At 31.7% G+C, this 14,278-nt stretch overlaps 1 long non-coding RNA gene across 3 annotated transcripts in view; it reads left to right on the top strand.

The window, feature by feature from the left end:
* The first annotated feature begins 217 nt into the window (after positions 1-217).
* The window catches only part of LOC125780025 (uncharacterized), a 64,471-nt gene continuing 50,410 nt past the window's right edge, over positions 218-14,278 (top strand). For all 3 annotated transcript variants that reach the window (XR_007423523.1, XR_007423522.1, XR_007423524.1), the window contains exons 1-2: positions 218-748; positions 8,460-8,526. This is a non-coding gene — a long non-coding RNA (uncharacterized LOC125780025). The remainder of the gene's footprint in view (positions 749-8,459; positions 8,527-14,278) is intronic.

The following is a 14,278-nucleotide window of genomic DNA, read 5'->3' as shown; positions in this document are numbered from 1 at the left end:
TTATATTAAGGTGTAGAATCGATTTTTAGTACAGATGCACTAAGCAATCGATACCAAGTTGCGTAAAAATATGAACTATACATATTTATGCTAATTAACCGTTTTGAGGTTATTGGAGATGTCATATAGCCATAACGACAGTGCATTTGGAAAAATTTCACAATCTTATATTTAGATGTAGGATCGATTTTTTAGTACATATGCACTAAGTAACCGATGCCAAGTTGCGTAAAAATATGAACTATACACATTTATGCTAATTAACCATTTTGAGGTTATTGGAGTTGTCATATAGCCATAACGACAGTTCATTTGGAAAAATTACACAATCTTATATTAAGGTGTAGAATCGATTTTTTAATACATATACATTGAGCAATCGATACCAAGTTGCGTAAAAATATGAACTATACATATTTATGCTAATTAGCTGTTTTGAGGTTTTTGGAGATGTCATATAGCCGTAACGACAGTGTATTTGGAAAAATTTCACAATCTTATATTAAGGCGTAGAATCGATTTCTATACCAAGCTGCGTAAAAATACGAACTATACATATTTATGCTAATTAACCGTTTTGAGGTTATTGGAGATGTCATATAGCCATAACGACAGTAAATTTGGAAAAATTTCACAATCTTATATTAAGGCGTAGAATCGATTTTTTAGTACAGATGCACTAAGCAATCTATACCAAGTTGCGTAAAAATATGAACTATACATATTTATGCTAATTAACCGTTTTGAGGTTATTGGAGTTGTCATATAGCCGTAACGACAGTGTATTTGGAAAAATTTCACAATCTTATATTAAGGTGTAGAATCGATTTTTTAGTACATATACATTAAGCAATCGATACCAAGTTGCGTAAAAATATGAACTATACATATTTATGCTAATTAACCGTTTTGAGGTTATTGGAGTTGTCATATAGCCATAACGACAGTGTATTTGGAAAAATTTCACAATCTTATATTAAGGTGTAGAATCGATTTTTTAGTACATATGCACTAAGTAACCGATACCAAGTTGCGTAAAAATATGAACTATACATATTTATGCTAATTAACCGTTTTGAGGTTATTGGAGTTGTCATATAGCCATAACGACAGTGTATTTGGAAAAATTTCACAATCTTATATTAAGGTGTAGAATCGATTTTTTAGTACATATGCACTAAGCAATCGATACCAAGTTGCGTAAAAATATGAACTATACATATTTATGCTAATTAGCTGTTTTGAGGTTATTGGAGATGTCATATAGCCATAACGACAGTGTATTTGGAAAAATTTCACAATCTTATATTAAGGCGTAGAATCGATTTCTATACCAAGCTGCGTAAAAATACGAACTATACATATTTATGCTAATTAACCGTTTTGAGGTTATTGGAGATGTCATATAGCCATAACGACAGTAAATTTGGAAAAATTTCACAATCTTATATTAAGGCGTAGAATCGATTTTTTAGTAAGAATCCATTTTTTAGTGCATATGAAGTAAGCAATCGATACCAAGTTGCGTAAAAATATGAACTATACATATTTATGCTAATTAGCTGTTTTGAGGTTATTGGAGTTGTCATATAGCCATAACGACAGTGTATTTGGAAAAATTTCACAATCTTATATTAAGGTGTAGAATCCATTTTTTAGTACATATACATTAAGCAATCGATACCAAGTTGCGTAAAAATATGAACTATACATATTTATGCTAATTAGCTGTTTTGAGGTTATTGGAGTTGTCATATAGCCATAACGACAGTGAATTTGGAAAAATTTCACAATCTTATATTAAGGTGTAGAATCGATTTTTTAGTACATATGCACTAAGCAATCGATACCAAGTTGCGTAAAAATATGAACTATACATATTTATGCTAATTAACCGTTTTGAGGTTATTGGAGTTGTCATATAGCCATAACGACAGTGTATTTGGAAAAATTTCACAATCTTATATTAAGGTGTAGAATCGATTTTTTAGTACATATACACTAAGCAATCTATACCAAGTTGCGTAAAAATATGAACTATACATATTTATGCTAATTAGCTGTTTTGAGGTTATTGGAGTTGTCATATAGCCATAACGACAGTGTATTTGGAAAAATTTCACAATCTTATATTAAGGTGTAGAATCGATTTTGTAGTACATATGCACTAAGCAATCGATACCAAGTTGCGTAAAAATATGAACTATACATATTTATGCTAATTAGGCTTTTTGAGGTTATTGGAGATGTCATATAGCCGTAACGACAGTGTATTTGGAAAAATTTCACAATCTTATATTAAGGTGTAGAATCCATTTTTTAGTACATGTACATTAAGCAATCGATACCAAGTTGCGTAAAAATATGAACTATACATATTTATGCTAATTAGCCGTTTTGAGGTTATTGGAGATGTCATATAGCCATAACGACAGTGTATTTGGAAAAATTTCACAATCTTATATTAAGGTGTAGAATCCATTTTTTAGTACATATACATTAAGCACTCGATACCAAGTTGCGTAAAAATATGAACTATACATATTTATGCTAATTAACCGTTTTGAGGTTATTGGAGTTGTCATATAGCCATAACGACAGTGTATTTGGAAAAATTTCACAATCTTATATTAAGGCGTAGAATCGAATTTTTAGTACAGATGCACTAAGCAATCTATACCAAGCTGCGTAAAAATACGAACTATACATATTTATGCTAATTAACCGTTTTGAGGTTATTGGAGATGTCATATAGCCATAACGACAGTAAATTTGGAAAAATTTCACAATCTTATATTTAGATGTAGAATCGATTTTTTAGTACATATGCACTAAGCAATCGATACCAAGTTGCGTAAAAATATGAACTATACATATTTATGCTAATTAGCTGTTTTGAGGTTATTGGAGATGTCATATAGCCATAACGACAGTAAATTTGGAAAAATTTCACAATCTTATATTAAGGCGTAGAATCGATTTTTTAGTACAGATGCACGAAGCAATCTATACCAAGCTGCGTAAAAATACGAACTATACATATTTATGATAATTAACCGTTTTGAGGTTATTGGAGTTGTCATATAGCCATAACGACAGTAAATTTGGAAAAATTTCACAATCTTATATTAAGGCGTAGAATCCATTTTTTAGTACATATACATTAAGCAATCGATACCAAGTTGCGTAAAAATATGAACTATACATATTTATGCTAATTAGCTGTATTGAGGTTATTGGAGTTGTCATATAGCCATAACGACAGTGAATTTGGAAAAATTTCACAATCTTATATTAAGGTGTAGAATCGATTTTTTAGTACATATGCACTAAGCAATCGATACCAAGTTGCGTAAAAATATGAACTATACATATTTATGCTAATTAGGTGTTTTGAGGTTATTAGAGTTGTCATATAGCCATAACGACAGTGCATTTGGAAAAATTTCACAATCTTATATTTAGATGTAGGATCGATTTTTTAGTACATATGCACTAAGTAACCGATACCAAGTTGCGTAAAAATATTAACTATACATATTTATGATAATTAGCTGTATTGAGGTTATTGGAGTTGTCATATAGCCATAACGACAGTGTATTTGGAAAAATTTCACAATCTTATATTAAAGTGTAGAATCGATTTTTTAGTACAGATGCACTAAGCAATCTATACCAAGTTGCGTAAAAATATGAACTATACAGTATGTAACACAATTGAGCAAATAAAATCACGAATATGGATTCTTACAAAAAATTAGTATTTAATTTGGGCGAATTGAATTACAGTTTTTTCAAATACATTCTTCAGTCCGTCTATAATATAAAACAACAAAAGAGTAACAAATTTATTCAGGTTTTATAAGAAGAAAATATAAATCTCTTGTATGGCACTTGCTCAATTTTGATACAATGTAATTTTTACCGCTTTAATATTTAGTATAGCCTCCTTTGGCCGCAATCACCGCTTCAATGCTTGGGAACGCTATTGACTAAATCTTCACATTCTTTCTTAGTGATGGAGTTCCATACTTCTACACATCTAGTAAATAATTCCGCCTTTGTTTTCGGTGGACTGGCATAATTGTATACCCTTTTTTTTTAAAACAAACCACAGGTTCTCGATAGGATTAATATCGGGACTTTGAGGGGGCCATTCCAAAGTTCCAATTTGTTGACTTCTAAGATACTCCATAGTCTTCTTAGCTTTGTGCTTGGGGTCGTTGTCTTGCATCAGAACGATTTTGCTACTGTCCAGACCTAATTTCTCCAACGAAGAAAAATACCCTTGCCTTCATATATCTATATACATATTCGCGTCCATATTTCCGTCGATTAAAATTAGGTCCCCAACACCACTTTTACAAAAGCCACCCCAAAAAAGGACTTTTCCGCCCCCAAATTTGAGTGTTGGGATGACATCGCGGCTGGTAATAGTCTTTGATGGTTTCTTCCAAACGTAATGTATTCCGTCTGACCCGTGAAGATTAATCTTGCTTTCGTCTGTCCAAAATACATTCGCCCACTGTTCTGGAGTCCAGTTTCGGTGCGCTTTAGCAAATTTTAGACGTAGTTCTTGATGACGTTTAGTAAGCAAAGGTTTTTTAATTTTGTGCCTGGCTTTAAAACCTAGTTTTTTCAACTCGCGGTGTACAGTCATGCGAGAAACTTGTTTTCCGTAAGTCCTCTCCAGTTCTTTTTGAATCTCAGTACCTGATTTTACTGCTCCCGAGGCCACCAGACGGTTGATAGTTCGTCCATCATGGTTATTTAAAACGGATCGCCGACCAGATCGATGTTTCGGTACTGATATTTCATGACAATTAGCAATATTTTTCACTGACCCAAATGAAATTTTAGCTAAATTTGCAACTTGCCTATATGAGAGCCCTTCATTCAACCATTGAAGCACAGATTTTTTAATAGAGTCAGCAATTTTCTTCATTTTTCTAAAAAAAACACACGAAGTTAATTAGCTTCACAAAACACAACCTTTCTAATTCTACTTACCGTCTATAAAATGAAAAATACTTCTGAAAACGTTAGTTAATTGATAAATAGAGCTAGTGGTATTTAAAATACTTGAAAATTGTTTATTTGGTCTTAGTTATGCTCACACGCCTGATCGCAACCGATGTTGTAACACAATTGAGCAAATGTGCACGTGGCGCAAACCAGACGCAGCCAGAAAATTATTGAGAAATTGTACCGTTATATTTCCGTGAAAAAAACTCAACTAGTGTACCTATTCGAATACATATATATTCTTTTCGTAATAAGTTGCGTAGTGCAAAAAAGTTTTGAAATCAGGAATATTTGATTTTATTTGCTCAATTGTGTTACATCTATATATATAAAAATCAATGCCACTTTCTTTGTAATTTCATCACTCATAAACGGCTGAACCGATTTGGCCGATTTTTTTTTTGTTGTATTTGTTATTATTAGGAGAAGGTTCTTATGTAAGAAAAAATTACGAAAGTTGCCGGAAAACCCCTAAAAACAGCCCTTTTCTTTTTCCCATACAAACGTTTTATTTTGTATATACATACATACATACGGCGGAACCAATCTTCATGAAATCAGAAGTTGTTCGCTGTGGATTTGGAAAGGGTTAGATATATAAAAAATCATATACTTTTCATAAGGAAAAGTCGAAAAATTGGAAATTTCCAAAAAGTGACTTTCCATACAATTCTTTTTTGTTTTGTTTTTAAATATTTTGATTTGTAAATTATTTGAATCGTTCAATTTCGGTCGCTTGCTTTTTTATTCCGGCTATTTAAAAGAAAAATTATTGAAAATTATTCAGTGAAAACTTTAGGTGTGTTTCAAACGAAGAGATCAAATACAGATTGAAATTTGTTACGAAGCAATAAAGACATCGCGCTAATATCGGTCGGCGTTCTTTTTGCCATCAACGTATGGCAGCCCAAGGCACATGAACTACATGAGACTCCCAGGATGCGATGACATATGTGTGGAAATATGGATCGCTGTCAATCAGCAAGCGATCATCACGATAATACAGCAAGACTTTTCAAACAACAGCTACGATGTTTGATGGACTTTATCTTGAAGCAACGTATGTATATACATACAAGTATGGTGCAGTCAGATGCTGGATGTACTCTGTTGAGTTGCAAAAAAGAGGTTTGCCCCACGCACACATTCTTCTTTGAATGATGGATGGTGGTTACACCAGATCAAATTGATGAAATCATTTCTGCGGAAATTCCTCATGCAGAGAAACATCCATTATTCTACGAAGCGATGAAAACCAATATGGTGCATGGACCTTGCGGAGACCACAATCCCACTTGCAATAAATGCACGAAACACTATCCACGTGCTTTTCTTTCGGAAACGCAAACTGGAAATGATGGATATCCACTCTATCGTCGTAGCTCATCAGACGACAATGGCAGGACATTTACAATTCAACTTAGAGTAGTGAATATCGAAGTCGACAACATATGGATCGTACCATGTTCGCCACTATTGTCTAATTCACATTCAAAACTCATGCCAATGTTTGATATTGTAGTTTGGTGAAATCGACTTTTCCGACTGTTGTGCGTTTCGCAGTTCATTTGGAGAATGGCTAAAGAGTGTTTTTCAACCCAGAGAATACAGTACAGCCAGCGGAAACACTTCCAACAACATTGACATTTTCCTCAAAAATAATACAATTGCTAAGTATTTGGAATAGAAGAAAAGAACTGCAACCAAATACGCAGTGAAATAGATTATAAATGGTTCAGTAATCAGTCGTTGAGTATGCATTATACCACGTGCATCCCTAAAGACTGATGTCACAACCTTTCCAGCCGCCTTTTTCGTTTTTCCACGCCTGAGAACCATCATCACCAACTTCATCATGTGCAGTCCACTAGAATGACTGCCGATTGGACTCCAGCGGGAAATGATGGAGCTATATTTCTATCACCGACGCAAAAATTCGGCTTTATTGCGATTAGAGAGTACTTAAACACATCTCAGAATTAGTTGTTTTTGTTGGATTATGAACTTGCGATCACCTACTTTGCAACTCAACGGTGGATTTCCCTGAGCCCACATTCAACAGTATTTTCCACAAAAAAGCAATGCTTTATTGTCACACGAAATGCTTTATGATCCACACAAGTTGCTTCAGAAAAATGCTATATCTCATTAACTATTAGTTATAATCCAACTAATAGAAATCATATAGATGGTAGTAGTAGTATAATCTATGTATCAGCCACAGTGAAGCGTGGACGGGTCCTCTAGTACTGTATATATTTATGCTAATTAACCATTTTGAGTTGTCACATAGCCATAACGACAGTGTATTTGGAAAAATTTCACAATCTTATATTAAGGTGTAGAATCCATTTTTTAGTACATATACATTAAGCAATCGATACCAAGTTGCGTAAAAATATGAACTATACATATTTATGCTAATTAGCTGTTTTGAGGTTATTGGAGTTGTCATATAGCCATAACGACAGTGTATTTGGAAAAATTTCACAATCTTATATTAAGGTGTAGAATCGATTTTTTAGTACATATGCACTAAGCAATCTATACCAAGTTGCGTAAAAATATGAACTATACATATTTATGCTAATTAACCGTTTTGAGGTTATTGGAGTTGTCATATAGCCATAACGACAGTGTATTTGGAAAAATTTCACAATCTTATATTAAGGTGTAGAATCGATTTTTTAGTACATATGCACTTAGCAATCGATACCAAGTTGCGTAAAAATATGAACTATACATATTTATGCTAATTAACCGTTTTGAGGTTATTGGAGATGTCATATAGCCATAACGACAGTGTATTTGGAAAATTTTCACAATCTTATATTTAGGTGTAGAATCGATTTTTTAGTACATATGCACTAAGCAATCGATACCAAGTTGCGCAAAAACATGAACTATACATATTAATGCTAATTAACCGTTTTGAGGTTATTGGAGATGTAATATAACCATAACGACAGTGTATTTGGAAAAATTTCACAATCTTATATTAAGGTGTAGAATCGATTTTTTAGTACATATGCTTTTAGCAATCGATACCAAGTTGCGTAAAAATATGAACTATACATATTAATGCTAATTAACCGTTTTGAGGTTATTGGAGATGTAATATAACCATAACGACAGTGTACTTGGAAAAATTTCACAATCTTATATTAAGTTGTAGAATCGATTTTTTAGTACATATGCTTTTAGCAATCGATACCAAGTTGCGTAAAAATAAGAACTATACATATTTATGCTAATTAGCTGTATTGAGGTTATTGGAGTTGCCATACAGCCATAACGACAGTGTATTTGGAAAAATTTCACAATCTTATATTAAGGTGTAGAATCGATTTTTTAGTACATATGCACTAAGCAATCTCTACCAAGTTGCGTAAAAATATGAACTATACATATTTATGCTAATTAACCGTTTTGAGGTTATTGGAGTTGTCATATAGCCATAACGACAGTGTATTTGGAAAAACTCCACAATCTTATATTAAGGTGTAGAATCGATTTTTAGTACATATGCACTACGCAAACGATACCAAGTTGCGTATAAATATGAACTATACATATTTTTGCTAATTAGCTGTTTTGAGGTTATTGGAGTTGTCATATAGCCATAACGACAGTAAATTAGGAAAAATTTCGCAATCTTATATTAAGGTGTAGAATCGATTTTTTAGTACATATGCACTACGCAAACGATACCAAGTTGCGTAAAAATATGAGCTATACATATTTATGGTAATTAAACGTTTTGAGGTTATTAGAGTTGTCATATAGCCATAACGACAGTGTATTTGGAAAAATTTCACAATCTTATATTAAGGTGTAGAATCCATTTTTTAGTACATATACATTAAGCAATCGATACCAAGTTGCGTAAAAATATGAACTATACATATTTATGCTAATTAACCCTTTTGAGGTTATTGGAGTTGTCATATAGCCATAACGACAGTGTATTTGGAAAAATTTCACAATCTTATATTAAGGTGTAGAATCGATTTTTTAGTACATATACATTAAGCAATCGATACCAAGTTGCGTAAAAATATGAGCTATACATATTTTTGCTAATTAGCTGTTTTGATGTTATTGAAGTTGTCATATAGCCATAACGACAGTGTATTTGGAAATATTTCACAATCTTTTATTAAGGTGTAGAATCCATTTTTTAGTACATATGCACTAAGCAATCGATACCAAGTTGCGTAAAAATATGAACTATACATATTTATGCTAATTAGCTGTTTTGAGGTTATTGGAGTTGTCATATAGCCATAACGACAGTGTATTTGGAAAAATTTCACAATCTTATATTAAGGTGTAGAATCGATTTTTTAGTACATATGCACTAAGCAATCTATACCAAGTTGCGTAAAAATATGAACTATACATATTTATGCTAATTAGCTGTTTTGAGGTTATTGGAGTTGTCATATAGCCATAACGACAGTGTATTTGGAAAAATTTCACAATCTTATATTAAGGTGTAGAATCGATTTTTTAGTACATATGCACTAAGCAATCGATACCAAGTTGCGTAAAAATATTAACTATACATATTTATGCTAATTAGCTGTTTTGAGGTTATTGGAGTTGCCACATAACCATAACGACATTGTATTTGGAAAAATTTTCACAATCTTATATTAAGGTGTAGAATCGATTTTTTAGTACATATGCACTAAGCAATCGATACCAAGTTGCGTGAAAATATGAACTATACATATTTATGCTAATTAACCGTTTTGAGGTTATTGGAGTTGTCATACAGCCACAACAACAGTGCATTTGGAAAAATTTCACAAACTTATATTAAGGTGTAGAATTGATTTTTTAGTACAGATGCACTAAGCAATCGATACCAAGTTGCGTAAAAATATGAACTATACATATTTATGCTAATTAGCCGTTTTGAGGTTATTGGAGCTATCATATAGCCGTAACGACTGTGTATTTGGAAAAATTTCACAATCTTATATTAAGGTGTAGAATCGATTTTTTAGTACATATGCACTAAGTAATCTATACCAAACTGCGTAAAAATATGAACTATACATATTTATGCTAATTAACCGTTTTGAGGTTATTGGAGATGTCATATAGCCATAACGACAGTGTATTTGGAAAAATTTCACAATCTTGTATTAAGGTGTAGAATCGATTTTTTAGTACAGATGCACTAAGCAATCGATACCAAGTTGCGTATAAATTTTAACTATACATATTTATGCTAATTTGCTGTTTTGAGGTTATTGGAGTTGTCATATAGCCGTAACGACTGTGTATTTGGAAAAATTTCACAATCTTATATTAAGGTGTAGAATCGATTTTTTAGTACATATGCACTCAGCAATCGATACCAAGTTGCGTAAAAATATGAACTATACATGTTTATGATAATTAGCTGTTTTGAGGTTATTGGAGTTGTCATATAGCCATAACGACAGTGCATTTGGAAAAATCTCACAATCTTATATTAAGGTGTAGAATCGATTTTTTAGTACATATGCACTAAGCAATCGATACCAAGTTGCGTAAAAATATGAACTATATATAGTTATTCTAATTAGCCTTTTTGAGGTTATTGGAGTTGTCATATAGCCATAACCACAGTGTATTTGGAAAAATTTCACAATCTTATATTAAGGTATAGAATCGATTTTTTAGTACATATGCATTAAGCAACCTATACCAAGTTGCAGAAAAATATGAACTTTACAAATTTATGCTAATTAGCTGTTTTGAGGTTATCGGAGTTGTCATATAGCCATAACGACAGTGTATTTGGAAAAATTTCACAATCTTATATTAAGGTGTAGAATCCATTTTTAAGTACATATGCACTAAGCAATCTATACCAAGTTGCGTAAAAATATGAACTATACATATTTATGCTAATTAAACGTTTTGAGGTTATTGGAGTTGTCGTATAGCCATAACGACAGTGTATTTGGAAAAATTTGACAACCTCATATTAAGGTGTAGAATCGATCTTTTAGTACAGATGCACTAAGCAATCTATACCAAGTTGCGTAAAAATATGAACTATACATATTTATGCTAATTAACCGTTTTGAGGTTATTGGAGTTGTCATATAGCCATAACGACAGTGTATTTGGAAAAATTTCACAATCTTATATTAAGGTGTAGAATCGATTTTTTAGTACATATGCACTAAGCAATCGATACCAAGTTGCGTAAAAATATGAACTATACATATTTATGCTAATTAACCGTTTTGAGGTTATTGGAGTTGTCATATAGCCATAACGACAGTGTATTTGGAAAAATTTCACAATCTTATATTAAGGTGTAGAATCGATTTTTTAGTACATATGCACTAAGCAATCGATACCAAGTTGCGTAAAAATATGAACTATACATATTTATGCTAATTAGCTGTTTTGGGGTTATTGGAGTTGTCATATAGCCATAACGACAGTGTATTTGGAAAAAATTTCACAATCTTATATTAAGGTGTAGAATCGATTTTTTAGTACATATGCACTAAGAAATCGATACCAAGTTGCGTAAAAATATGAACTATTCATATTTATGCTAATTAGCTGTATTGAGGGTATTGGAGTTGTCATACAGCCATAACGACAGTGTATTTGGAAAAATTTCACAATCTTATATTAAGGTGTAGAATCGATTTTTTAGTACATATGCACTAAGCAATCGATACCAAGTTGCGTAAAAATATGAACTGTACATATTTATGCTAATTAGCCTTTTTGAAGTTATTGGAGTTGTCATATAGCCATAACGACAGTGTATTTTGAAAAATTTCACAATCTTATATTAAAGTGTAGAATCGATTTCTTAGTACATATGCACTAAGTAGCCGATACCAAGTTGCGTTAAAATATGAACTATACATATTTATGCTAATTAACCGTTTTGAGGTTATTGGAGTTGTCATATAGCCATAACGACAGTGTAGTTGGAAAAATTTCACAATCTTATATTAAGGTGTAGAATCGATTTTTTAGTACATATGCACTAAGCAATCGATACCAAGTTGCGTAAAAATATGAACTATACATATTTATGCTAATTAACCGTTTTGAGGTTATTGGAGTTGTCATATAACCATAACGACAGTGTATTTGGAAAAATTTCACAATCTTATATTAAGATGTAGAATCCATTTTTTAGTACATATGCACTAAGCAATCGATACCAAGTTGCGTAAAAATATGAACTATACATATTTATGCTAATTAACCGTTTTGAGGTTATTGGAGTTGTCATATAACCATAACGACAGTGTATTTGGAAAAATTTCACAATCTTATATTAAGGTGTAGAATCGATTTTTTAGTACATATGCACTAAGCAATCGATACCAAGTTGCGTAAAAATATGAACTATACATATTTATGCTAATTAACCGTTTTGAGGTTATTGGAGTTGTCATATAGCCATAACGACAGTGTATTTGGAAAAATTTCACAATCTTATATTAAGGTGTAGAATCGATTTTGTAGTACATATGCACTAAGAAATCGCTACCAAGTTGCGTAAAAATATGAACTATACATATTTATGCTAATTAACCGTTTTGAGGTTATTGGAGTTGTCATATAGCCATAACGACAGTGTATTTGGAAAAATTTCACAATCTTATATTAAGGTGTAGAATCGATTTTTTAGTACATATGCACTAAGCAATCGATACCAAGTTGCGTAAAAATATGAACTATACATATTTATGCTAATTAACCGTTTTGAGGTTATTGGAGTTGTCATATAGCCATAACGACAGTGCATTAGGAAAAATTTCACAATCATATATTAAGGTGTAGAATCGATTTTTTAGTTCATATGCACTAAGCAATCGATACCAAGTTGCGTAAAAATATGAACTATACATATTTATGCTAATTAACCGTTTTGAGGTTATTGGAGTTGTCATATAGCCATAACGACAGTGTATTTGGAAAAATTTCACAATCTTATATTAAGGTGTAGAATCGATTTTTTAGTACAGATGCACTAAGCAATCTATACCAAGCTGCGTAAAAATATGAACTATACATATTTATGCTAATTAACGGTTTTGAGGTTATTGAAGTTGTCATATAGCCATAACGACAGTGTATTTGGAAAAATTTCACAATCTTATATTAAGGTGTAGAATCGATTTTTTAGTACATATGCACTAAGAAATCGATACCAAGTTGCGTAAAAATATGAACTATACATAATTATGCTAATTAACCGTTTTGAGGTTATTGGAGTTGTCATATAGCCATAACGACAGTGTATTTGGAAAAATTTCACAATCTTATATTAAGGTGTAGAATCGATTTTTTAGTACATATGCACTAAGCAATCTATACCAAGTTGCGTAAAAATATGAACTATACATATTTATGCTAATTAACCGTTTTGAGGTTATTGGAGTTGTCATATAGCCATAACGACAGTGTATTAGGAAAAATTTCACAATCTTATATTAAGGTGTAGAATCGATTTTTTAGTACATATGCACTAAGCAATCGATACCAAGTTGCGTAAAAATATGAACTATACATATTTATGCTAATTAACCGTTTTGAGGTTATTGGAGTTGTCATATAGCCATAACGACAGTGTATTTGGAAAAATTTCACAATCTTATATTAAGGTGTAGAATCGATTTTTTAGTACATATGCACTAAGCAATCGATACCAAGTTGCGTAAAAATATGAACTATACATATTTATGCTAATTAACCGTTTTGAGGTTATTGGAGTTGTCATATAGCCATAACGACAGTGTATTTGGAAAAATTTCACAATCTTATATTAAGGTGTAGAATCGATTTTTTAGTACATATGCACTAAGCAATCGATACCAAGTTGCGTAAAAATATGAACTATACATATTTATGCTAATTAACCGTTTTGAGGTTATTGGAGTTGTCATATAGCCATAACGACAGTGTATTTGGAAAAATTTCACAATCTTATATTAAGGTGTAGAATCGATTTTTTAGTACATATGCACTAAGCAATCGATACCAAGTTGCGTAAAAATATGAACTATACATATTTATGCTAATTAACCGTTTTGAGGTTATTGGAGTTGTCATATAGCCATAACGACAGTGTATTTGGAAAAATTTCACAATCTTATATTAAGGTGTAGAATCGATTTTTTAGTACATATGCACTAAGCAATCGATACCAAGTTGCGTAAAAATATGAACTATACATATTTATGCTAATTAACCGTTTTGAGGTTATTGG

The sequence above is a fragment of the Bactrocera dorsalis genome, unplaced genomic scaffold, assembly GCF_023373825.1.
Source record: "Bactrocera dorsalis isolate Fly_Bdor unplaced genomic scaffold, ASM2337382v1 BdCtg049, whole genome shotgun sequence".
Classification (NCBI taxonomy): domain Eukaryota; kingdom Metazoa; phylum Arthropoda; class Insecta; order Diptera; family Tephritidae; genus Bactrocera; species Bactrocera dorsalis.
The sequence above is the reverse complement of the archived record's forward strand: the minus strand, read 5'-3'. Positions and strand labels throughout refer to the sequence as shown.